This window comes from Lactuca virosa, chromosome 4, assembly GCF_052849685.1.
Source record: "Lactuca virosa cultivar CGN04683 chromosome 4, Lactuca_virosa_CGN04683_v6, whole genome shotgun sequence".
Taxonomy (NCBI): Eukaryota; Viridiplantae; Streptophyta; class Magnoliopsida; order Asterales; family Asteraceae; genus Lactuca; species Lactuca virosa.
Genome location: NC_136429.1, coordinates 150,732,667 through 150,758,780, shown reverse-complemented (window position 1 = coordinate 150,758,780; position 26,114 = coordinate 150,732,667). Strand labels below are relative to the sequence as shown.

The following is a 26,114-nucleotide window of genomic DNA, read 5'->3' as shown; positions in this document are numbered from 1 at the left end:
AAACAACAAATTAGCAAAATTTAGGAAATTGGAAATTTGTTTTTTTAACAACTTATCAAGTAAATTACTGACGTGAATGATATAAAAAGACAAATCCAACAAAATAAAAAAATATTTTTTATCAAACAGATGGAAAAGTAATTTGTTATTCAAGTCAAAATATATTATATAGTCAAAAATCGAGAGTTGCGTATAAGAAGGCATGGTCATGTATGCTTTTAAGGCATAAGTATATAGTCAAATGAAAAAAAAAAAACACTAGACTTGCAAAATGAAAATTTACAAGTAATTCTTCTATCTTTGAATATAACATTACATCACCCATTTACACCAATATCACAAAAACGACCATTGTACCCTTGACAATTATACATGAAATGAAGATAAAAATGACAATTATTATGTGAGTTTTACACTTAAGGCTTGGATCTGACACACAAACTAATTGTCAACTAATAAGAACTTCACATGGGGACTTCAAAAATATATTTAGTCATAGATAACTTATTGAAGCATGTAGATATAAAGTAAGACTTACTTCAAGCACAAATGCACAAGCAATTGAAGACTTGGGGCAAGTTGAGTCCTTAAAAGGATCAAACTCCTACTAAATAGGGAGTCATGCACTAATCGGCAAAACAACTAAAAAGAAAACTTCAATTCCTGATATAAATAGTCGTTGATAAGGGAAATAAGGATTTCACATTTAAATTCAATAGTAACCACCTCAATTGATGATATGATTTGATAAAAATAATAATTTATTTATAAATAATGGGTGATTAGGGAGATAAAGATTTCACATTTACGAAGTAATCCTTCCAAACTTCTTTCAGTTTAAATTCAACAATTTCTAGTGCAAATATAGAAAAAAATGACAAAAATGTATGTAGTTTGTAGCTTATCCCAATAACTTCCGTTTTGTTCATAAATATGAAAACCAAACCTCTTTTGACCATTTAATCCTAGTTCTAAAACAGTCAACTTCTAGCTTTGAAAAATTGTATTTATAGTAAATTTGTTTTAATCCATAAATATATGTTACAAGAGGGTAATTAAATAGACTTTCGTTTACACCCTTATTTAGTTATTATATAGATTAAGCAAATAGTCAAACATGGAATTACCTAAATCACCATGGTTACAACCGACATTAAATTTTGAAGAGAAAAAAATACTTCTTTAGTTACCAATATATATTCATCCAAAGTAAGTGTGCAATAAATGAAGCATACCAATTTTACAAAGAAATTCACATAAAGGAACAATGATACTCTTTAGTTTAGGACTTACATCAAACCAAAACAATGATACTCTTTAGTTTAGGACTTACATGAAACAGTTGGTGTGCATGAGAGGGACTGAGGGAGACTCGCATAGAAACTAATTGAAGGAGAAGACTACACCTATATAGTGAAGTACATTGTCAATTATTGAATTTTATAAATTCACAAACAAAACTACAAGAAAAGTAAGGATAAAACATAAATCTGATCAGTTTACATGAACCATTTACGAAATCCAAAAATCGATCAAGTTGTTAAACTGATACAAACTAAGTTTCCTTTTTTTACCATTCATATATCATATCGTAATACTCAAAGGATGAAAAAACTGGATTTTGCAGCAACCATCATCTTCGACCAACTAACTGCTCATTACCCGATTCTAAAATCAAAAATCCCCAAATGAACCAATTTAATCAGTATCAGCTGACAAATAAAAAACCTGAAATTGATTTTGCATTAATACCAATGGCGATTGATTTTGAGAAACTTACTGAGTAAGTGAGTAGGCGTCCAATGGTATTTACATATAGAAAGGTGTATATGGAAGTAAGAGGCCATCGTTGTCTGGGATCTTCCAAGTGCATTCAAAGAAAAAATAAAAAACCTGCAGATGATGGAGAAGAAGTAGGAGATGTGAGCATAAAAGACGGCGATAGAGATTTACTAAATTCCCATACCATTAGAGATTTCTCTGGTAAGTTTTGTTGTTGGAAAGCCCAATCGAAAGTGGAAGTAAAACTAGAAATTTGCGAAAACAGAAATTAAAACATACCTTGGATGGCTTTTATTCAAAGGGTGAAATGTTCTCAGTTGATTTATGGTCCATGATTATGAGAAGCTTGAAGATATTGTCTTATTGAAAAAAAAAATGCAAAATTGGTCCTTACGGAATTCAAAAAACTTTGGATAGTGTCCCAAAAATTTCAACTTGCATGGAAGGTCCAAAATCGAGATTTTTCGGTGATTTTGGTCCTAAAATTAAAAAAATTCCGAAGTTTTGGTCCATGGAGCACTTGAATTGACTGTTTTGCCCTTTAAATTTATTTTTGTATTTTGATAATATTTTTTTAATATTTTTTATTTTGTAAATACTAATGAAAAAAAAGAATTATGATGTCCCACACATCACTCCACCTGTACTCTCTCTCTCTCTCTCTCTCTCTCTCTCTCTCTCTCTCTCTCTCTCTCTCTCTCTCTCTCACCAGGAACACCAATCATTTCATCTTCTCCGGTGAACTCCACCACCTTCGGTTGTTTGCTACACCCAAATCTAGATTTACAAAAAAAAAAAAATAAATAAAAAAAAATAAAAAAAAATCTAAAACTGATATGGATTTGCAAAAAGTCAAAAACACGTTTAGGCTGCCTGGAGTGGAGAGGTCTCCATGCGTGAACTGCTTACGTGGAGGGCCTTTCCACGCGTGAACACGGCCCCCATCTTTGGTGGGTTGGTTGTAGCGTGAAGACGAGGACGAAAGAAGACGAAGAAGTTAATTGGTTGGTCAATTTTCGACCGTTGAAAGCATTTAATAAAAAAAATTATGTTTTTTATTTTTAATTTACTCTCTCTCTCTCTCTCTCTCTCTCTCTTTATATATATATATATATATATATATATATATATATATATATATACACACACACACACACATCAATTTTACACATATTTTTCAAAATAAAACACACAAACTCTCTCAAATCAAACACACACATTCAAAAAAAAATGGATGATGATTCTGATGATGAGTTGGTATTGCACACACTATTGTTTGCGGCACAAGACATGGTTCGTGAGAGAGGCGAAAGTTCACACAGCGAGAAGAAGCATAGAAAATGGATCTACCAGTATCGAGAGGCGGCAAATGAACTTTTGGTACGTGATTATTTTGCTTCTGATAGTTTATATGATCTATCGAAATTTGATGAACGTTTTCGTATTAGTAGAAATTTATTCTTACGTATAGCTAGAGATTTGAAACGTAATTATGAGTTTTTCCAATTACGATGGGATGCTAGAGGTAAATGTTGTTTTACTACAATACAAAAATGTATGGCCGGTCTTAAACAATTGAGATATGGCATAACCGCAGACGCATCAGATAAGTATTTGAAAATGTCTGAGAGGACGGGTCGAGAATGTACATATCTTTTCTGTGAGTATGTTATAGAGCTTTACCGTGACATATACTTGTGACATCCGACTAAAAGTGATGTCGAACAGTTTTATGACGCACATCAAGCTAAACATGGTTTTTCAGGGATGCTTGGTAATATTGATTGTACACATTGGGAATGAGAAAATTGTCCCAATACGTGGCGTGGTCAATTCACGCGAGGTGATCATGGGGTCCCGACTATTATTAGAGGCAATTGTTTCACATGACCTATGGTTTTGGCATGCATTCTTTGGCACGGCGGGGTCCAACAATGACCTGAATGTGCTTCAAGCATCTCCGTTATTTAACAATATTTTGCAGGGTAAAACACCAGACATGTTATACGTTGTTAATGGAAATGAATAAGTATGGGTATTACCTAGGTTATTGGATATATCCATAATATGCTACAACTGTCAAGTCATATTCATTTCCAGCCGATGAAAAACAAAATTTGTTCAAATTAGCACAGGATTCTGCACGGAAGGATGTCGAACGAGCTTTTGGATCCTAAAACAAAAGTAACACATAATCAAACATCCGACACGAACATGGGATAGGGAAAAACTAACGACGATGTTGACTGCTTGTGTTATTTTACATAACATGATAATAGAAGAAGAGGGCAGGGCTATTGTTCATATACCGGGAACGATATATTTAATCCACCTGCAGTAATACAAGTTGGCAGCCAAGCATACTTCTCTAGGGTTTTGGAAATACAAAACCGTGAAACACATCACAATCTACGTCACGATTTGACCGAGCACATATGGGAAAGACAATTCCAACGGAGAATTAACGATGAAGACGAAGAGGATGGGGGTGGTGACGACGACGACGAGTAGTATTTCTTTATAGTTTTTTATGTTTTAAAAGTTTATGTTTTTTTAATTAAGTAGTGTAATGTTTTATTTGTTATGTTTTATGTTTATTTTAGTAATTTAGGTTTTAAATTTCTATGTTTTTAATTAATGAAATGTGGTTTTATTTTTTTGTGTTTTCAAAAAATTTATTTATGTTATAAATTATGTTTTTTATTTAATATAATGTAACAAAAAATAAAAAAATAAAAAAATAAAAAAATAAAAAAATTTATTTATGTTATAAATTATGTTTTTTATTTAATATAATGTTACAAAAAATAAAAAATAAAAAAAAATATTGTTAGTGGTAACCATTTCCAATGTAGTGGGTTGGTGATGAAGCTGATGTAACACAGAGGTTGTAGCACTTTTTTGGTGGGTTGATTGTGACCACTCCCCATAGCCTCAACCATCGTCATTTTCTTTGCACCTAGTTCATTATCTTCACACTTACCTCCACTATTTTTTTCAGGTGAAGAGCTCTACAATAAGGTTGACCTTAAAACTGATACAAAATTAACAAGCACCTAGAGCAAAGATATCCATGGCTGAAACCTAAAAACCAAAATCAAACCCAGAAACTTCATTCTCAAATAACTCACCCATATCCCCACCCGCCGTACACCTTTCTCTTGTTCGTTCCCTTCCACCTGATAAACCAAAGCTTGTGAAAGCCTAGACGTTGAAGGAGGCAGATGAAGGTCATGATTGATTGTTGATGAAGACAAATCTATGAAATTGAAAACACTAGCGGCTGATGAAGGTCACCAGATGGAGGCACATTCACGGTGGCCATGAGCAGTGACGACATGAATTAGAGATCTAAAAAACCCCAACCTTGGAAAAAAAAACCTTGAACTTGATTTTCAGAAACCCACCTCACATCATTTTTTAGAAATCTTTCTTTTCTTCTCCCATTATTACAAGGTTTTCGTTGAAGAACTTACATATGGATTGAGATTCACATGTGTGTGTTCTTTATTTTGTGTTTTTCACCACCGATTTCTAGGTTCTTCTTCATCAATTCCTGCATCTAGAAATATTTCTACATTTGGGTTGATGTTTGGTTCTAAATGAGCGATTTTCTAGTTTTTCATCAACAATTTATGGGTTTTAAGTTTTTCAACATGGATTTTGTGTGTATGTTCATCCTTATGTGTCTTGAAGAAGATAAATTGTAAAGAACCATATCCTCATCTGGTTCTAGCTCAATACGAGAGAGAGAGAGAGAGAGTGTGTGTGTGTGTGTGTGTTTGTGTGTGTGTGTGTGAGAGAGAGAGAGAGACTCTATGGGGGTGGGTGGACCCGACCTATTCTTTTATTTTATTTTTATTAGTTTTTTTTAAATTAATAAAGTATTAAACTAAATATGAAAATACATAAAAGAAGCAAGAAGAGCAAAATAGATTTTTTTAACATTTTTAGTACCAAAATTATAGAAAATTCCTGATTTTGGACCTTCCATTCAAGTCGGAAACTTTTAAGACCTTATCCATAGTTTTTTGCGAACCACATGGACCAATTTTGCAGTTTTGTCTATTGAAAAACATAAGGGGTGTCCTTGTAATTTGTACATAAAATAGGCATTGTTAGTGTAATTTGAGTTTGAAGAAAGAAAAAGCAAATAAAGTATTGAAAATTTGGCGTTGAAAGAGGTTAAACGAGTGGGGCCATGTTTTTTAATATGTAATGGATGAAAATGCATGTAGCAAAAGGTGTTGGGTGTGGGCCCAATTGTTGTTTGTTGGATAAAAAAGGAAGGGCCCACCTCCTGGGTCAACTATGAACAACCTGTCATTTTCACATAAAAAACATCCCTTCATAATTTTCTATCCAAAATATATCATGAGATGAAATATTAATAAATATTAAATTTCATAACGTCTAAACACATAAATATATGGAGTTACTCAAAGAGATATGTTGAATGAGTTATATATATATATATATATATATATATATATATATATATATATATATATATATATATATATATAGCTAGGTTATAATGTAAATGAACAACTATTGTGCGGACGTATGGACAATACAATTCTATAAGAATTAGTAAGAAAATAAGTTGTTTTGCTAATATGAATACGTTCAACCTCACACAATCATCATCATTTTCATACATTCTCACTAATTTTTATTCATTTTTATTCTCGCACAACGTTTTTTACTCATTTTCATTCTTACAAAATACGACTCAATAAACATTCTGACAGAATTAGAATAATAAAAAAAGTCTATAACAACCTTATAGACGACTTAATTAGTGACAATGTGTGATAATGACAAAAGTTATATAAGATTGAACGTATACATATTACCAAACAACATATTTTCTTTGTCATTCTGACAGAATAGCAATGTCCACACGTCCACACAATAGATGTCAATCAACATTTGAAATTACCTTTCTCTCTTTCTATATATATATATATATATATATATATATATATATATATATATATATATATATATATATATATATATATATATATATATAGGCTGGGTTGTTTTGTTTCTTACATTTATTATGTGCTATAATGCACCAATAGAAATTTAGTAAATTAAATAATTATTTAATTAAATAAATATAGATATTAAATGATTTCCATAATTGTATGTATATTAAATGATATCCATAATTATAATTCTCTTTTTATGGAACTAATTAAATCTGTCATTAATGTCAGCAATAATATTCTTTGATAATAAATTCGCATCTAGGTTTTATATATGAGTTCGTTTTTTGTTTCAGGACAAACTCACTTAAAATACAATAAAGTTGAATGGAAAATGAAGAACGAGAGTGTATTCTACTAGAATACACTCTTATTCTGCTGGAATACACTCTCATTCTTCTAGATACGAATTCATTCTGAAAGAATATTATTGTTCACATTAATGAAGAATTTAATTAGTTTCCATAAAAATGAGTTATAAGTATGGATAACATTTAATATACATATAATTATTACTAAATTCTTATTGGTGCATTCTAGCACACAATAGATGTGAGAAACATTTGAACCTACCTCTCTCTCTCTCTCTCTATATATATATATATATATATATATATATATATATATATATATATATATATATATATATATATATATATATATGTGTGTGTGTGTGTGTGTGTGTGTGTGTGTGTGGTAGGAAAGTAAGAAATTTTTTTTTCTGCATATTTTTTGGATAAACCAAAAAAGATGAATCATTAGATGAATAAAAAATAACCTGATTCACAAAAAAAAATCTCGAAAAAACATCTTAATGATTTATTTTTGTGACATTTTTGTTGTTATTCATTAAAATTGTCATAAAAGTGATATTTTGCTTAATTTACTGAAAAGTGAATAATAAATGTGTTTTTTTTTTATTTTTACTTGTAAATCATCTTACTTTTGATTCTTTTAATGATTCATTTTGTTGGTTCGTTAAAAAATATTCATATAAAAAAATTCTTAGATTCCTACTTAAAATTTACTTCTTAGAATTATATATATATATATATATATATATATATATATATATATATATATATATATATATAGAGAGAGAGAGAGAGAGAGAGAGAGAGTTAGGTTCATGTGGGACAACCTAATTTTGTGAGACCGTGAGACCATTTTTTCTAGTGAAATATTCTACTATTCTAATGTTCATAAAAATTAAATATTTGTAATATTCTAATATTCTAAAACAATAAATTTAACATATTTTACATTGAAATATTTTAAAACATATAACGTTAGAATATATTGCATTTTTTATTTTTACGAACAATAGAATATTAGAATTTTTAACTAAAAAAATTTGGTGTCACGGTCTCATAAAATTATGTTCGTCTCAAATGAACTCTTACCTATAGGGTTAGGTTCATGTGAGATGACATAATTTTGTGAAACCGTGCGACCACTTTTTTTCTAGTGAATTATTCTAATATTCTAATATTCATAAAAAATTAAATATGTGTAATATTCTAATATTTTAAAACAATAATTTTAACATGTTTTACATTGAAAAATTCCAAAAGATATAATGTTAGAATGTATTGCATCTTCTCTTTTTTTTTACGAACAATAGAATATTAGAATATTTCACTAAAAACATTTGGTCTCACGGTCTCACAAAATTATGTTCGTCTCAAATAAACTTTTAGGTAGAGGTTCATTTGAGACCATGCTAATTTTATGAGACATGGGAACACGATCCTAGCCACTCATTTTAGAGATAAAAAAAACTATAAAATGCAAAATAATAGAAAATTCGAAAAATTCTTTTTTTTAAATATTATTTTTGTTATTTAAAAAATTAAAAAAAAAAATCACCGTTTTTTTTCGAAATATGAGTAAAATATTCTAGTAGAATATTACATTGTAAATAATCAAATCGAATTTTTAGAATTTAAGAGTATTCTAATATTCTACTAAAATGGTTGGATATGTTAAAATATTTAATATTCTACTTGAATTTTTAGATTTGTTAGAATATTCTAATATTCTATTAGAATTTTTTTAACATTCATAGTTTAATATTCTACTACAATATTCTAGCATTCTAAAAATTCGATTTGAATATTCACACTATAATATTCTATTAGAATATTTCATGTATTTTTTGATAAAAACGGTAACTTTTTTTTTTATTTTTTTGGATAAAAAATGATGAAAATATTATTTTTTTAAAAAAAAAATTCATTTATTTTGCATTTTAAAAATATGTTTTTGATCTCCAAAATAAATGGCTAAGATTGCGTCTCTATGTTTCACAAAATAGGATGGTCTCACATGAACCTAATCATGGTTCCATTAAGATTCTGAAAAAATAGAAATCTTGAGATTAAACATCAGTCACATATTTCTTATTTTCCGTTCTAACCTTCCAACGCACTGGCGCATCGGCATAATGCTTAGTCATAAATGATTATATAATGGAAATGTATAATCATATATGAATATACATGTTTATATATATATATATATATATATATATATATATATATATATGACTAAGCATTATGCTAATGATTATATAGTGGAAATGTATAATCATATATGAATATACATGTTTATATATATATATATATATATATATATATATATATATATAATCAATGGTTATACATATATGTTTGTTCACATAATGCTTAATCATAAATGATTTTCGTGATTAGTGGTAGAGGTGGTAGTGGTGGCAGAGGTGATGGTGGTGGTGACGGTGATTGTGATGGTGGGGAATGTGGCAGGGAAAAAGAAAAGGGTGGCGTTAAGTAAACATTTATGATTATAACTCTTCCGCCGCGCCGCTACGCTGGAGCACTAGTGTGACAAATTAGAAATATATAGCTCAGGTTCAATCTCAATATCACAACTTTTTTCAAAATCTAAACGGATATACATACATACATACATAAGAAATATTTTTTTGCTAGGAATGTAAGAAGTTTTTTTTCTACATATTTTTTTGACGAACAAAATAAATGAATCACTAGATGAATAAAAAATAATATGATTCACAAAAAAAAATTGTCAAAAAAACATTTCGATGATTCATTTATACAATGATTTTGTTGTTATTTACTAAAATTGTCGTAAAAGTGAATTTTTTTCTTAATTTACTTAAAAATGAATCATGAATATGTTTTTTTGGGAATTTTTTATTGTGAATCATCTTACAAATGAATCATCTAATGATTCATTTTGTTTGTTCACTAAAAAAATATGTAGGAAAAAAAACTTCTTACATTCCTACCAAATTTTTTCTTCTTATTTGATCTTGACTCTCTCTCTCTCTCTCTCTATATATATATATATATATATATATATATATATATATATATATATATATATATATATATATATATATTGTTATGAATTAAGCGTAATTAATGTAACTATAAATCAAACCAAACTAGTAAACTTTGATAAGAACTTTAATTGAGAAGAAAGAATATTTAGAGAGAATATGAAAGTTATATATCTTATAACTTTTTGGTGTATCACATTCTTTACAATGGAGGGGTATTTATACTACAAATTTTACTAACATATAATTGTAACTAGTTAGAAATGTTGACAAATATACCATGCGCCAATTATTATGTCATCCACCAATTATTTACAACACCACCAATTATTTACAACACTCCCCCTTGGATGACATCATTTTAGCGTTCAACTTTGACGTACTGCCTCATTAAAAACCTTGCTAAAGAATATGAAAGTTATATCTCTTATAACTTTTTGGTGTATCACATTCTTTACAATGGATGGGTATTTATACTACAAATTTTACTAACATATAATTGTAACTAGTTAGAAATGTTGACAAATGTACCATGCACCAATTATTATGTCATCCACCAATTATTTACAACACCACCAATTATTTACAACACTCCCCCTTGGATGACATCATTTTAGCGTTCAACTTTGACGTACCGCCTCATTAAAAACCTTGCTAAAGAAAACCCAGTGGGAAAAAAACTTTAGCGAAGAGAAAAAGAGTGCAGTGTATAGTTGACTCCCCCTTATTTAGACACCCGTCACATTATATTCTATGCACATGTCGCATTCTGATGTCATGGACATGTTTCCTAAAGATTGCAGTAGGAAGTGCCTTCGTAAAAAGGTCTGCTGCATTGGTACTGGATTGAACATATTTGATTTCAACTTGATGGTTCTTTATAAGCTCTTGAGTGTACTCAAAAAACTTTGGAGGTATATGTTTTGTCCTGTCGCTCTTGATATATCCCTCTTTCATTTGAGTGACACATGCTGAGTTATCTTCATAAATTAAAGTTGGACATATATCCTTTTCAAGTCCACATGAAGTTAAAACTAGTTGTGTCATCGATCTTAATCATGTGCATTCTCTACTAGCTTCATTTAGTGCAATTACTTCAGCATGATTTGAGGATGTGGCAACAAGTGTTTGCTTTTGAGAACGCCAAGAAATTGCAGTACCTCCATTCATGAATACATATCCAGTTTGAGATCTAGCTTTATGAGGATCAAACAAATAACCTGCATCTGCATAACCAATCAAGCCTTGTTTTGAATTGTTAGGGTAAAATAACCCTAAATCACTAGTTCCTCGAAGGTATCGAAAAATATGTTTGATTCCATTCCAATGTCTTTTTGTTGGGGCTGAACTAAATCTTGCTAGCAAGTTTACAGCGAAAGAAATGTCAGGTCTAGTACAATTAGTAAGATACATAAGAGCTCCAATTGCATTTAGATATGGTACTTCTGAACCAAGGACTTCTTCATTTTCTTCGCATAGACGAAATGGATCCTTGTCAATATTTAATGATCTAACAACCATTGGAGTGCTTAAAGGATTTGCATTTTCCATATTGAAACGTTTCAAGACTCTTTCTGTGTAATTTGATTGATGCACAAGTATTCCGTTAGGCATATGCTCAATCTGTAAACCAAGACAATATTTGGTTTTTCCAAGATCTTTCATTTCAAATTCTTTCTTTAAAAGTTCAATAATTTCAAGGATTTATTTATTCATTCCAATGATGTTCAGATCATCAACATAGACTGCTATGATCACATATCCAGATGTTGTTTTCTTAATAAATACACATGGACAAATAGTGTTATTTTTATAACCTTTACTTGTCAAATAATCGCTTAAACGATTGTACCACATTCGCCCAGATTGCTTTAAACCAAACAAAGATCTTTGTAATTTTATAGAATACATTTCTTTGGGTTTTGCACTTAACGCTTCAGGCATTTTAAATCCTTCAGGGATTTTCATATAGATATCACTATCAAGTGATCCATACAAGTAAGCTGTAACAACATCCATAAGACGCATCTCTAAATTTTTAGATACTGCCAAGCTGATTAAATATCTAAAAGTGGTTGCATCCATTACCGGTGAATAAGTTTCTTCATAATCAATTCCAGGTCTTTGAGAGAAACCTTGAGCAACAAGCCTGGCCTTGTATCTTACAATTTCGTCTTTCTCATTTCTTTTTTGTATGAAGATCCATCTATATCCTAATGGTTTCACAACTTCAGGTGTGAGGATAATGTTCCCAAAAACCTTTCTCTTGTTAAGAGAATTTAATTCAACTTGCATAGCTTCCTTCCATTTAGCCCAATCATTTCTTCGTTGACATTCAATGACAGATTGTGGTTCGGGATCATCATTCATAATATCACATGCAACTGAATAAGAAAATATTGCACCTATATTGTCAGTTTCATTTTGGTCACATATTCTATTTGTCTGACCATAATTTAATGCATCATCCTCCTTTCCTGGGGGAATTTGAATAATTCGTGTTTCTCCAGGAACACTTTCATCGTGATCGAGTGCATTTTCTGCTCCTCTTCTTTTTCGTGGGTTCTTATCCTTAGAACCAAATGGCCTTCCACGCTTCAGGCGTGTTTTAGACTCTTGAGTGACTTTATCATCAGATTGTCCATGTGGAATGTCAATTCGAGCTGGAACATTGACAACCGGTATATATGATTTAGTCACCCTTTTTGTGTCAGTAAATGCATCAGGTAATTGATTTGCCATTTCTTGGAAATACATTATCTTTTGAACTTCCATGTCACATTGCTTTGTGCGAGGGTCAAGATATGATAAAGTAGGCTCATATCATGACACATCCTTTTCCAGAATCTTCTTTTCTCCACCTAATGATGGGAAATTTGCCTCATCAAATTGACAATATGCTAGGCGTGCTGTGAAAACATCACATGTTAATGCTTCAAGATATCTTATAATAGAGACTGAGTCATAACCAACATATATTCCCAACCTTCTTTGAGGACCCATTTTCGTCCGTTGAGGTGGTGCAATAGGGACATATACTGCACACCCAAAAATTCTCAAATGGGATATATTTGGCTCTTGACCGAAAGCAAGTTGTAGTGGAGAATATACATGATATGAACTTGGTCTCATGCGTATCAATGATCCAACATGTAAGATTGCATGGCCCCAAACAGAAACAGGAAGTTTGGTCCTCATTATCAATGGTCTAGCTATTAGTTGGAGACGTTTAATCAGTGATTCAGCTAAACCATTTTGTGTGTGTACATGAGCAACTGGATGCTCAACAACAATTCCTACAGACATACAATAGTCATTAAATGCTTGTGAAGTAAATTCACCAGCATTATCAAGTCTCACTCTTTTGATAGTATAATCAAGGAAATGTGCCCTTAATTTAATAATTTGGGCAAGAAACTTTGCAAATGTCATATTACGAGTTGATAATAGGCAAACATGAGACCATTTGCTGGATGCATCTATTAAGACCATAAAGTATCTAAATGGTCCAGATGGTGGGTGAATCGGTCTACATATATCACCTTGAATTCTTTCTAGAAATCTAGGTGACTCCCTTTCAACTTTCATTGGAGAGTGTTTTATAATTAACATTCCAAGGGAACAAGATGTACATGGTTTTATGCTATTGGATTGAGAGAACTTTTGGTCCTTCAATGGATGCCCATGTGTATTCTCAATTATCCTTCGCATCATTGTTAATCTTGGGTGGCCCAACCTATCATGCCATAAACTGAATGTCCCAGGATCACAATGTTTTCCTTCGACTACCATATTTGATTCAATCATATTTATATATGTATAATGCAGACCAGAATCAAGTGTTGGTAGTTTTTCAAGCACATGGTTTGTATCTATAATATACATATATTTCTTATTTCAATGGTCACAGTTTTTGTGTCATATCCTTTGAAATATATGTCATTGAAACTTAATAAGTTTCTATTAGAATTTGAAGAAAATAAGGCATTTTCTATACAAAAGCTTGTACCATTTGGTAATATAAAATGGGCTTTCCCAGTTCCCTTTATCAAGTTTGCAGGACCTGATATTGTATGTATGACTGTTTTTGTTGGTACTAATTCTGAAAAATATTTTTTTGATTTCAGAATAGTATGTGTACTACCACTATCTGCTATATAAAGATCTCCAATCTTTTCTTGGTGTTGTGCTCCAGTTGGACTCATATTAAACTTCACATATAAAAGGAATAATAAGTGAATAAACATAATCATAATTATTATTAAAAATAAAGTTCATTTATTGTAGGAAAGACATTACATGAAAAACAAACGAAGGAAAAACAGTTTTACTAGAACAATAATAGATTTTTTTTAGTTTATGTCTTCCATGTCATTGCAGAAATCAGCAACATTTAGCGGAGTGAATTCAACATTATCAATGAGGTTTGCTTCTTTTCCTTTTCCTTTAATGGACTCTTGATAAAGTTGACAAAGATGTGCAGGTGTGCGACAGGTCCTTGACCGATGTCCTATGCTACCACATCTATAACATGAACCATCAGATTTTTGTGATGTTCCAGTGTCATGCCTTGCCACTTTGGCCTTATCTTGTGTGTGGACATTGTTTCTTTGTGAATATTGGTAATTATTTCTTTTCTGGCCACGACCACGATTATTACCTTATCCACGACCAGAATTATGGTTCTGATTATGGCTTTGGTTTCGATTAAAATAGCCACGACCTCGTCCTCGACCACGACCTCGCCCTCGTCCACGTGTATTGTTTCGATGACCATCAATATTTGTAGCATTTGCTTCAGGAAGTGCTACTGATCCCGTTGGACGAGATTCATGGTTTTTCATCAAGAGTTCATTGTTTTGCTCTGCAACGAGCAGACATGCATTCAATTCAGAATATCTTGTGAACTTTTGCATCCGATATTGTTGCATCAAAGTAATGTTTGTTGCATGAAATGTTGAGTAAGTTTTCTCCAACATATCTTCATCAGTAACCTCTTGTCCACAATACTTGAGTTGTGAACATATTCTGAACAAAGCTGAGTTGTATTCATTACTTTCTTGAAGTCTTGAAACCTTAGTGTTCTCCATTCATCTCTAGCATTTGGAAGTATAACTTCCTTTTGATGATCAAATCTTTCTTTCAAAAGATTCCAGAGAATATTTGGATCAGTAACATCAAGATATTCAAATCTCAACATTTCATCAATATGCTTACGAAGGAAAACTTGTGCTTTTGCTTTGTCTTGTGCCAATCAATTATTAAATTCATATATAGTATTTGAGATACCCATGGATTCAAGATGCATTTTTACATATATCATCCATGGCACATAGTTTTTCCCACTAACTTCAAGTGTTGCAAACTCGAGCTTTGCAATGTTGGACATAATGTAACTATAAATTTTAAACAAAATAAAAATAAAAATTAAAACCCATTTATTTCAATAAATATTACACAAAAAAGAAGCGGCAAAGCTAACATTGCATACAAGCCTAAAAGTAGATGAAATTCCATATTATCTTCGATGTTAAGGATTGGGATGAAAAGTAACATGACTATTATAGTCATGATTATCACAAAAGGATGAATCATCTTGAAGCTTGATTTCTTGAAATTGATTTATTTGATACAAGAGAGAAAAATTTGTTGTGGGTAAAATAAGCAGAGTAAAGATGTTTATTTATGGTAAAAAAATATACCGTTGTTTTTGCTGTTTATAACCGTTGCATATATATTCCCGTTGTGTATATATGTATATGTATTTTATAAATCATGTAATAAGACTTATAACTAATACATAACTTTACTAATTAGAAACATAAATAAATATTAGTAAATGTTTATGTTGAAAATATACGATCTGATTACCACGAATAAAGGCTCGGATACCAGTTACTGGGTGACAGATATATATATATATTTAAGGAGATAAGATGCAAAAAAAAAAATAAGAAGTGCGGAATAAATATAAACTGGAAAGCTATAAATGACTGAAAGCTATAAATGAAATAAATGACAGTATTTAAATGACGTAAAGCTGTAATAAAATATATAAATATATAAATATATATAAAGTCGGTTCGTCAATAAATTGACTGAACTGGTTTAGAATTGGACTGGATCTTAATAGACTGTGTCTCTATTTGTTCAAAGTTCAATCTGGTAAGTAACAATAAGTTTTTTTTATGTAACAATGAATTGTTTACAAAACGATACAAAATACACGGGTAATGTTTTTTGTATGTGGGTATGGGGTTTTTTAAGGTGATTTGATGAGGTTGAAGTGGGTATTTGGAGGGTGGTAGAAGGTGTAATAAGGTTGTAGTTTTGGTGGTATAAGGTAACAAAGAGGGTGATGTTGAAAGAGCTTTGGGTGGTTATGAATATAGATTTTCGTAGTAAATCTCTCTGGATAGCCAATTCTCTCTCGCGTCTCTCTGGGGTTTGCAGTGGTCAAAAAAATCGAGGAAAATTCCTGGATGTAGGTAAGGTCCTGAATAATTTGCATTGCAAATCTCTCCCATATTATCTTGTTGAGTTGTGCTCGGTGAATTTTTTCTTAACTTGCAAATTCTGAAGTCGAAAATCAGCAAGGTGATGATGGTTGTGGTGATTTGAAAGGGTTTTTGGAGGAGGTTTAAGGAGGGTATTTGGAGGGTGTTTGGAGAGTATTTTGAGGTTGGCTATGTGTTTATTCTTCTGGAGATGAGAGAGTAATAGGAGATATATTACAAGGAAACACAAAACACACACAAAAACTCATGTAAACATGCATCTATATATATGCAAAGGAATCAAGCAACTCTTGTTTGTTTAAGGAAAAGTAATGAAGTGATTGATTGTAAAGGTTGGAAGCACACATGATGTTTGGTACTTTTGCTTTTGTGAAGATTTCTTTCCAATATATATATATATATATATATATATATGCATGATATATATATCATGCATATATATATATATATATATATATATATATATATATATATATATATATATACAATATATACAATATACATACATATATATATATACAATATAATATATATACATATATATTTATATAATATATATATATATATATATATATATATATATATATATATATATATATATATATATATATATATCCAATTGTGAATTGAATTTCCATTTTTGACCCTTGAGGTTTTTAAATTCTTGACAATTTTAGTCTTGATTTGTTTTGTCTTCAAACGACCAAATATTGCGTCTATTTTTCCGTCTTTGCGTATTTCGTCTTTTGCATATTTTTCTATTTCATAATTAAGCACGAATCCACGCAACCTGAAATAACTGATAATATTTGTTAGATAATATAAAACCAATTCGTCTTATTTCAGTGATGATCACATATAAAAACATTTTTCAACAATTTCCCCCTACGTGATCATTGATGAAATAAGGATAGATATAATCACATTAACAGTTTTAATCTTGAAGATTTGGGATAAAAGTTTTGTCAATGAGAAGATATATATAAAACCATTGTAATCGTTTTAAAAGTTTGTGACTTGGTTTAACACATCTTATGTAAAAGATTTTCAGAAATTTGTTTCCGAATCAAAGTCTCGGGTTCGGTTATCAAAGGGTAGTCATATATGTATCTAAAAAAATTTCCTTAGATTTTATAGCATTATTAATGACGACAAGTGGTCTAACAGGTCGATTCAGATGAACGCTCATAGGTATAGCTCACACTTCACTTGGGTGTTTGGTTGTTCTGGCAGCAGAACAAGTTAATGATCACTAAAAATGAGTGATATCTCTCTCTGACGACTCACACTCATATTGGAGGTGTTCAGCTATGCTTTTCCTGTAAAGTCACTTAGTCTCATTATTAGATAATCAATCACATAAGACTGGTTTCGGCATTACTCAGCGGGTTTCTTCATTCATGCCATTAAAGTTCACTCTCTCTCCGTCGGGAAATACATGTAGAGGGGTTTAGCAATTTTCATAGTGCAGTTTGCAACTAAGATTCTTCAGTGATGAAGGCTACAGTATCCCGGGAAATCCATTGTTGTTGCAGCTTCTTCTTTGATAATATCCTGTTTGTTGATTAATATCGATTTATTGTAAAAAGATATTTTGTTTTAGCATTGAGAATTTGCTACATTTGAGACCTTTTTAAGAGTATTTGACTTGAGTGATTGAGATATCTTCTTTTGTGAAAAATGGTTAAAACAAATCGCGGGATTTTATGATTTTTGTTTTGAAATAACCATTTGGTTGAAAGTTTGTTTGAAAATACCAAATATAGAATATATTTTTTTTGTTTGGTATATCTTTATTGAATCCATTTGTTTTCTTGTTGATTTGTCTTTGAGGATTGGATGTTGATAGATATTTGTTTTTCCTTTGGTTTTCTTGTAAGGATATGTCGTTGTTTGCTTGATGGATCATGGGATCGCAAGTCTTCATTTTTGGTTGGCTTTTATCTAGGTAGGGATAGGTGGCATAAAAGACAGTTTGTCTAGTATGTAAGAAATGAATGTATCGTCCCTGGTCATTTTGATATCTAAGCAAAAATGAGACCGTGACAAGGTATAATTGGGTATACCTTATAAGCAATAGTGACACACCTAAGCTCACAAGAAATGATTTCCACAATGATTTAGATCGACGAGGCACAAATTCTCACATGGGTTTTTGTTTTCATCTAAACCTCCTAACCTTATGTCCCTTGATTGTTTAAAATCGTCAATAATAAAATAAAATCGAAGGAAATAAAGTTATATACATTATGAAAAGTAGGATATTTGAACCTTCACTCCAATTGAGAATCAATATGACTTAAAATCTTCATCGAGCATAAGCATCTGAAAATTAAGTCAAGAGAAGATTAATCACAAGGTTCTATAAAAGCTTATTATGGCAAGTCTTTTATTAATTTTTTTTAAAGATTTGTTTTTCTGAATGTTTTTGGAAATATTGGTTATTTGAATGTTTTTGGTAATTTTTAAAAGGAAAGCAATTTTCAATTGTTTTTGAATTTTCCTTTTGAATGAAAGTAAACACACTTTTGTACAAACAAAAAAGTAAAAGTTTAAGGATAGATGTTATCTGGATTTAACATTCCTAGACGGCCTAGGAAGTATTGAAACTTTGTTTCATCGAGAGCCTTAGTGAAGACATCGGCAATTTGATCTTCGGTGTTGATGAAGTGCAATTCGATATGACCCTTTTGAATGTTGTCTTTGATGAAATGATATCGAATGTCGATGTGCTTTGTCATGGAATGGTGAACGGGATTGTGAGAAATGACAATTGCACTGGTTGAGTCACAAAATATGGGAATTTGTGAAATTTTGAAGCCATAGTCTCGCAGTTGAGTTTGCATCCATATGACTTGCGAACAACAGCTGACGGCAGCGACGTATTCAGCTTCTGCTGTTGATGTGGATACACAAGTCTGTTTCTTTGAAGTCCAACTCACTAGTCTACCTCCTAGGAATTGACAGCTACCAGATGTACTCTTTCTATCTAACTTGCATCCTCCATAGTCTGAGTCGGTGAAAGCGTTCAGCTGAAAATCGGATTTAGCTGGATACCAAAGGCCAAGTTTGGGAGTGCCTTTTAGGAATTTTAAGATGCGTTTCACAGCAACTACATGGGATTCCATAGGATTTGCTTGGTATCTGGCACAGACACATGTAGAAAACATGATGTCAGGTCTGCTGGCAGTGAGGTATAAGAGTGATCCGATCATTCCACGATATCTTTTCTGATCAACAGGTTTGCCATTTAAGTCTGCATCGATTTTGTATCCAAAAGCCATTGGGGTTTTTGCGGTATTGGATTTGTCCATTGAAAAGCGAGTGAGTAGGTTTTTGACATAATTCTCTTGGTTGATGAAAATGCCATCAGTTGACTGTTTGATTTGAAGTCCGAGAAAAGTAGTCATCTCCCCAATCATGCTCATTTCAAATTTGCTCTTCATTAGATCTGCAAACTTAATACTCAAAGATTCATCAGTAGAACCGAAAATAATGTCATCAACATATATTTGTACGATTAAAAGATGTTTATTATAGATTTTACGAAAGAGGGTTTGATCGATTGAACCTCTTTTAAAACCTGATTCTTCGAGAAAGGTTGTCAATGTGGCATACCAGGCTCGGGGTGCTTGTTTCAAGCCATAGACAACTTTCTGCAATTTGAAGCTGTGATCAGGAAATTTGGGATCTTCGAAACCTGGTGGTTGTTGGATGTATACATCGCGATCTAACTCTCCATGTAGGAATGCACATTTAACATCCATTTGGAATACTTTGAAGTTCTTATGTGCAGCATATGCAAGAAAGATGCGAATTGCTTCAATTCTGGAAACTGGAGCATATGTTTCATCGTAGTCGATTCCTTCTTGTTGTGAATATCCTTTGACTACGAGACGTGCCTTGTTTCGACAAACGATTCCTTGATCGTCAGTTTTGTTTCTGAATACCCATCTTGAACCTATAACAGAAACATCGGGTGGGGTAGGGACAAGATTCCATACGTCATTTCTTTCAAATTCTTCTAGCTCTTCTTGCATAGCTTTTACCCAGTCTGGATCTTTGAGAGAAGAATGTATGGTTTTGGGTTCAGTCATGGATAAGAAGGCTCCAAATAAACAATCATTAGAAGTTGCGGCTCTAGTTTGGATGCCTGAGTTTGGATCTCCAATGATTTGGTCAGTTGGGTGGTTTCTGGTCCATTTTATTAAGCGATTCTCTTCCGCTATAATAATTGGAATTTCAGTATCCCATTGTTCTTCTCCGGGAGTTTCATCTTGTAATAGGTTTGAAGGTTCCCCCATAAATGATGCATCGGGATTGTTTTGGATATTTGGGGATGGGGTATTTAAAGGAGGATTTGGTGTTTGTTCCAATGAAGAAGTATGTGTAGGTGGTTCCCCCTTGAATTGATCTGCATCATTTCAGTTTGTTTGTGGAGTTCCTTCAGTGGTCGTTCCTGTAGAATCAATAGAAGTAGTTAGAAGTTCAGAATTGTAAGCGGTTTTGGGTTGTTCAAAAAGTAAATCAAGATCGATTTCAATATCTCTGTCAGGAGAAGGTGTTTGTTGAATTGGATTTTGAAAAATATTATCGATCATTTTTGAACCAAAATGTTCACGATCCAATTTCCTGACATAAAATTCATCGAAATGAACATCGGTACTTTCTTCAATTACTCTGGTACATTTGTTCAGTACTCGATAAGCAGCTGAAGAAAATGAGTAACCAAGGAAAATTCCTTCGTCCGACCTTGATTCAAATTTTGAGAGGTGGTCTTTATTGTTCTTTATGAAGCATCGACAACCAAAAATATGGAAAAATTTGATGTTTGGTTTTCGGTTGTTAATGACTTCATATGGTGTTTTATGAAGATGTTTATGGATTAAGGAACGATTTTGAGTGTAGCAAGCTGTGGCTATTGCTTCTGCCCAGAAGTATTGTGGCAGATCAGCGAAGATAAGCATTGATCTTGCAGCTTCACATAGAGTTCTGTTCCTTCTTTCGACAACGCCGTTCTGTTGTGGAGTGTATGGGGCTGAGAAGTTATGTTCAATTCCTTTGTCTTTGAGAAATGAATCTAGAGTCTTGTTTTTGAACTCTAAACCATTATCACTTCGGATTCTTCGAACAGGTCGTTTGAGCTTCAGTTCGATTTGTTTGATGAAGTTGATCATCTCTTCAGGTGCTTCTGATTTTAGTCTTAAGAAAAAGACCCAAGTAAAGCGCGAGAAACCATCAACGACAACAAGAATATACTTCTTCCCTTGTATGGTTTGGGTTTTGGCAGGGCCACAAAGGTCTATGTGCAACAATTCTAGTGGTTCGGATACACTAGATTCTGAGATGCTTTTGTGAGTTGATTTGGAAAGTTTTCCTTTTTCACATGCGGCACACAGAGTTTCATTATCAAGCTTCAGAAGTGGCAGTCCTCTAACAAGATCACCGCCGATCAGTTTGTTGATGTACCCAAAGTTTAGATGGGAAAGGCGGCGGTGCCATAACCAACTGATATCTGCTGGGGCTTTTGATAGCAGACATATATCGGGTTTACCATAGATAAGATCCATGTTAAGTGGATACATATTTCCGACACGGTAAGAATCAACAATGATTTCTTTGGTTTTGGCGTCCATGATCAAGCTTCTTTGTTTGGTGAATAGGAGTTCAAGATTGTTATCACACAGTTGAGAAACACTGATGAGGTTGTGTTTCAGGTCATCGACATAGGCAACTTTCTTTATGGTGAAGTTACCATTTGTTATGTTTCCATAACCCTTGATTTTTGCCGTCATGTTGTTGCCGAAGGTAACGTCTTGATTGGTTTGGGTGGGTTTGAAGTCACGAAGGTAGTTTCGGTTTCCTGTCATATGCTTGGAGCAGCCACTATCAATATACCATGTATCATCCTTGGGTTCTCCAGCATTAGATACCTGCAATTTAGACAGAAGATTTAGGTACCCAAATCTGAATGGGTCCTGGTTTGTTAGTTGTTTTCATTTTGGGTTTTTTGTTTACTGAACTTCTTGTAGCATTTGACTTCATATTGCTATTAGAGTTTGGTTTATAAGGATGGAATGGTTGAGGTTTGATTTTATTTATCAAATTTTCCCAAAAAGTGATTTGTTTCTGAAAATTCGTTGGTTGATAAAATCTGTGATTTGGTGAATGATATCCTAGATGTGAAATTTTTTTTGAAAAGTTCTCTTCATATCTGGGATGTGATTGGCGGTTATGAAAGACTTTTTGAAGATGATGTTTTGAAACTTTCTGATTTGGTCGTTTTTGAAAGTTCCTTGAATTTTTAAAGGTGATCTCTTGAAAGCGGTTTTCAAAAGGTTTTTGAAAAGGTTTTGGTTTTTGTTTGGAAACCTGTTTTTGAGGTATGACGTATGGTTTAACAGGATTCTTTGGTTTGTTTTCAAAAGCCTTTGGTTTGTTAAGTGGGGTTATGGTTGCTTCATTGGTATGTTTGATTTGGTTTGTTGAAGAACTAGCAGAGTTTGTTTCAGATTTTACAACTCTTTTGATAGACTTTTTAGAAACAGTGAAAGCAGTGTCATCTGGGCTACAGTTGATAACTGTTTCGTCATCTGAATCTTCCTCATTAGCAGATGTGAAAAGATCTGGAAGAGTGGATTCAGAGTTTTCACAAATTGTCATGTTTTCTTGTTTAGCTAGTTCATTTTCAAAGGATTCTCTTCCAATTCCTGGTCTGTAATTCGTATCAATTTTGCCAGTTCCTAAGGTGTTTGCTTTGGTGAAAACATCATCACTTAGTTTTCTAGCAATTTTGATAGAATTCATATTCCATATCAATCTTTTGTTTTCAGATTCAAGAAAATTGGTTTGGTTTAAAGAATCAGTCAGTTTTTCATTTAAAGTTTTGTATTTTTCAGTTGATTCTTGAAAGTTTTGTTTCAACTGAAGGATTTCCTTTTCTAAAACATCTTTTGTTTCAGAGGAAATGACTGACTGATTTTTTTGTTCCAAATCCTTTTTCTGAATTAGGGTTTGATTTAATTGTTCCAAGACGTGATTATAATCTTCTGATTTTCTTTCAACGTCTCTTTCCAATTTGTTCTTTATCCTTGTTGATTCTCCAAATTTGAGTTGCAAGGTTTGTAACTCAGATTTGCAGATATCGGAATTGATCATTGTGTCATGATATTTTTTGAGATCAGCTTCTAGACTTTTCTCAATCTTGGTTATATGGGACTCAAAAATTGATTTCGAAAGACCAAGTTCAGAGATCATAGACCATACCTGTTCTATGACGTTTGGAGCTCTTGAAGGTCTATCAACACCAACTACGAAACAGAAGTTTGATTGTGTTGGTTCATTGTCAGCTTCGTCTTCAGAAGTTGGCTAGTATTCCACGTTTGGTTCATGGATTGCCATCAATGCTCTTTGCTTATCTTGATTTTCCTGTTTCTTTAATTCATCGGCTTTTTGAGCGTAGTATGCTGAGTCTTTGACTTTGGTTTTGTTTTTGGCTCGGCATTCTCTAGCATAGTGATTAGTTCCTTTGCAGTTGTGACAAATGATCACTTCTTCATCACTGTCATCCTTTTGACTTTTAATCGGAAGTCTTTCAGGAGCTTGAGTTTGGATTTGTTGGGAAGGGTTCTGTTGGAATCCAAAATTTTGGTTGTTTTGAAAGCCATTGTTTTGATTAGTGTAACCTTGATTTTGGAATCCTCTGTTTTGGTTTTGAAAACTGTTGTTTTGGTTATTGTTATGATGACTTGAGTTGGGATTGTTTTGAAATCCCTGGTTTTAAAAACCTTGGTTTGAATTGTTTTGGAAGGAAGGTCTTTGAAAATTTTGTCCAAAATAAGGTCTTGGTTGAAAACCTGAGTTGTTTTGAACAGGTTGAGGTCTTGGTTGAAATCCAGAATTATTTTGTCCAAATGATGGTCGGTTTTGAAAATTTGGTTTAAAATTCGATTGACCGTGATTTGGAATAAATCTCTGGAGGTTTGTGTTTGCTACCAAAGCACACAGTTGTTGGTAGTCTGCTTCATCATTTAAATCAGATTGATCAAAAGAATTGTTCAAAAAGGGTTGGTTTTGAAAAGATGTCTGATTAAAATGATTGAAGTTTTGTTCATTAAAAGGTGTTTGGTTTTGAGAAGATGTGGAAACGAGAGCAAGTGGTCCTCCAAAAGCTGTAGTGGTTGGTGGGTCAATTGAGGATTCATACGATTGAAGTTCTCCATACAAATTGTATAAAGTTTCAGTATGAATGGCTGGATTTCCCTGAATAATGAGTTTAACCATCTTCCAGCTTTCGTAAAGATTGTTTAGAAACTTGAGATTTATCTCGTGTTGTGTCTTTTTGATGCCCAAATTGTTCATTTTTACCATGATAAAATTGAACCTATCATGAGCATCATGGATGGTTTCTGATGAAAGCATCTTGAAATTATCGAATTCATTTAAAACAGATGTTCTTTTGTTTCCAATAATTCTTTGATTTCCACAAAAACGATTTTTTAAATTTTCCCAGATTTGATTTGCAGTCAACAGTATTATGTCATCCATTTGACTTAGAATACTGTGGGGAATTCCAGACACAAGTTCCTTTTTGGCTTGGAGTTGCAGCCTTTTTTCGGTTTCAACAAGAGTGGCTTGATTTGTAGCAAGAGTAGCCATATTTTCTGGAGTAACATATGTTCCTTCTACACAATTCCAGACATCTTCACTTATGGTGTTAAGATGAAGATTCATACGGCCAACCCACGAATTATACTCTTCAGGATTAAGTATGGGTGCCCGTGAACCAGATCCCAAGCTGTTAGCAATAGAAACAGAGTTCATGTTGGAATAATTAGCAGAAGACATAATAAAATTTTTGTTTTTGAAAGAATTTTGAACAAGTGATATTAAAATGAAATTTTTAAAGAAAAACTTATGGAAGGTTTATAAACGCTAAACAAAAGTTTTCGACAAAAATTTCAAAGTAAATCACACAAGCTCTGAATTTTTTTGTTTAAGATTTTTTTTTTTTAAATTTTTTTTAATTTTTTTTAATAAATTTTTTTTAAGAATTTTGAACAAGTGATATTAAAATGAAATTTTTAAAGAAAAGCTTATGGAAGGTTTATAAACGCTAACCAAAAGTTTTCGACAAAAATTTCAAGGTAAATCACACAAGCTCTGATACCAATTGTTGAAAATATACGATCTGATTACCACGAATAAAGGCTCGGATACCAGTTACTGGGTGACAGATATATATATATTTAAGGAGATAAGATGCAAAAAAAAAAAAAAAAATAAGAAGTGCGGAATAAATATAAACTGGAAAGCTATAAATGACTGAAAGCTATAAATGAAATAAATGACAGTATTTAAATGACGTAAAGCTGTAATAAAATATATAAATATATAAATATATATAAAGTCGGTTCGTCAATAAATTGACTGAACTGGTTTAGAATTGGACTGGATCTTAATAGACTGTGT

General features: G+C 32.1%; 1 long non-coding RNA gene across 2 annotated transcripts; it reads right to left on the bottom strand.

Annotated features, from left to right (window-relative positions):
• Positions 1-289: 289 nt before the first annotated feature.
• Positions 290-2,065, bottom strand: LOC145168555 (uncharacterized). 2 transcript variants are annotated; one of them, XR_013741933.1, is made up of 4 exons: positions 1,967-2,065; positions 1,781-1,893; positions 1,575-1,668; positions 290-1,406 (listed from the first exon to the last, which is right to left on the bottom strand). It is a non-coding gene; the product is annotated as an uncharacterized LOC145168555 (long non-coding RNA). The 2 variants fall into 2 exon arrangements; XR_013741932.1 differs by lacking the exon at positions 290-1,406 and having other exon boundaries at positions 1,412-1,668.
• Between the last annotated feature and the right edge of the window lie 24,049 nt (positions 2,066-26,114).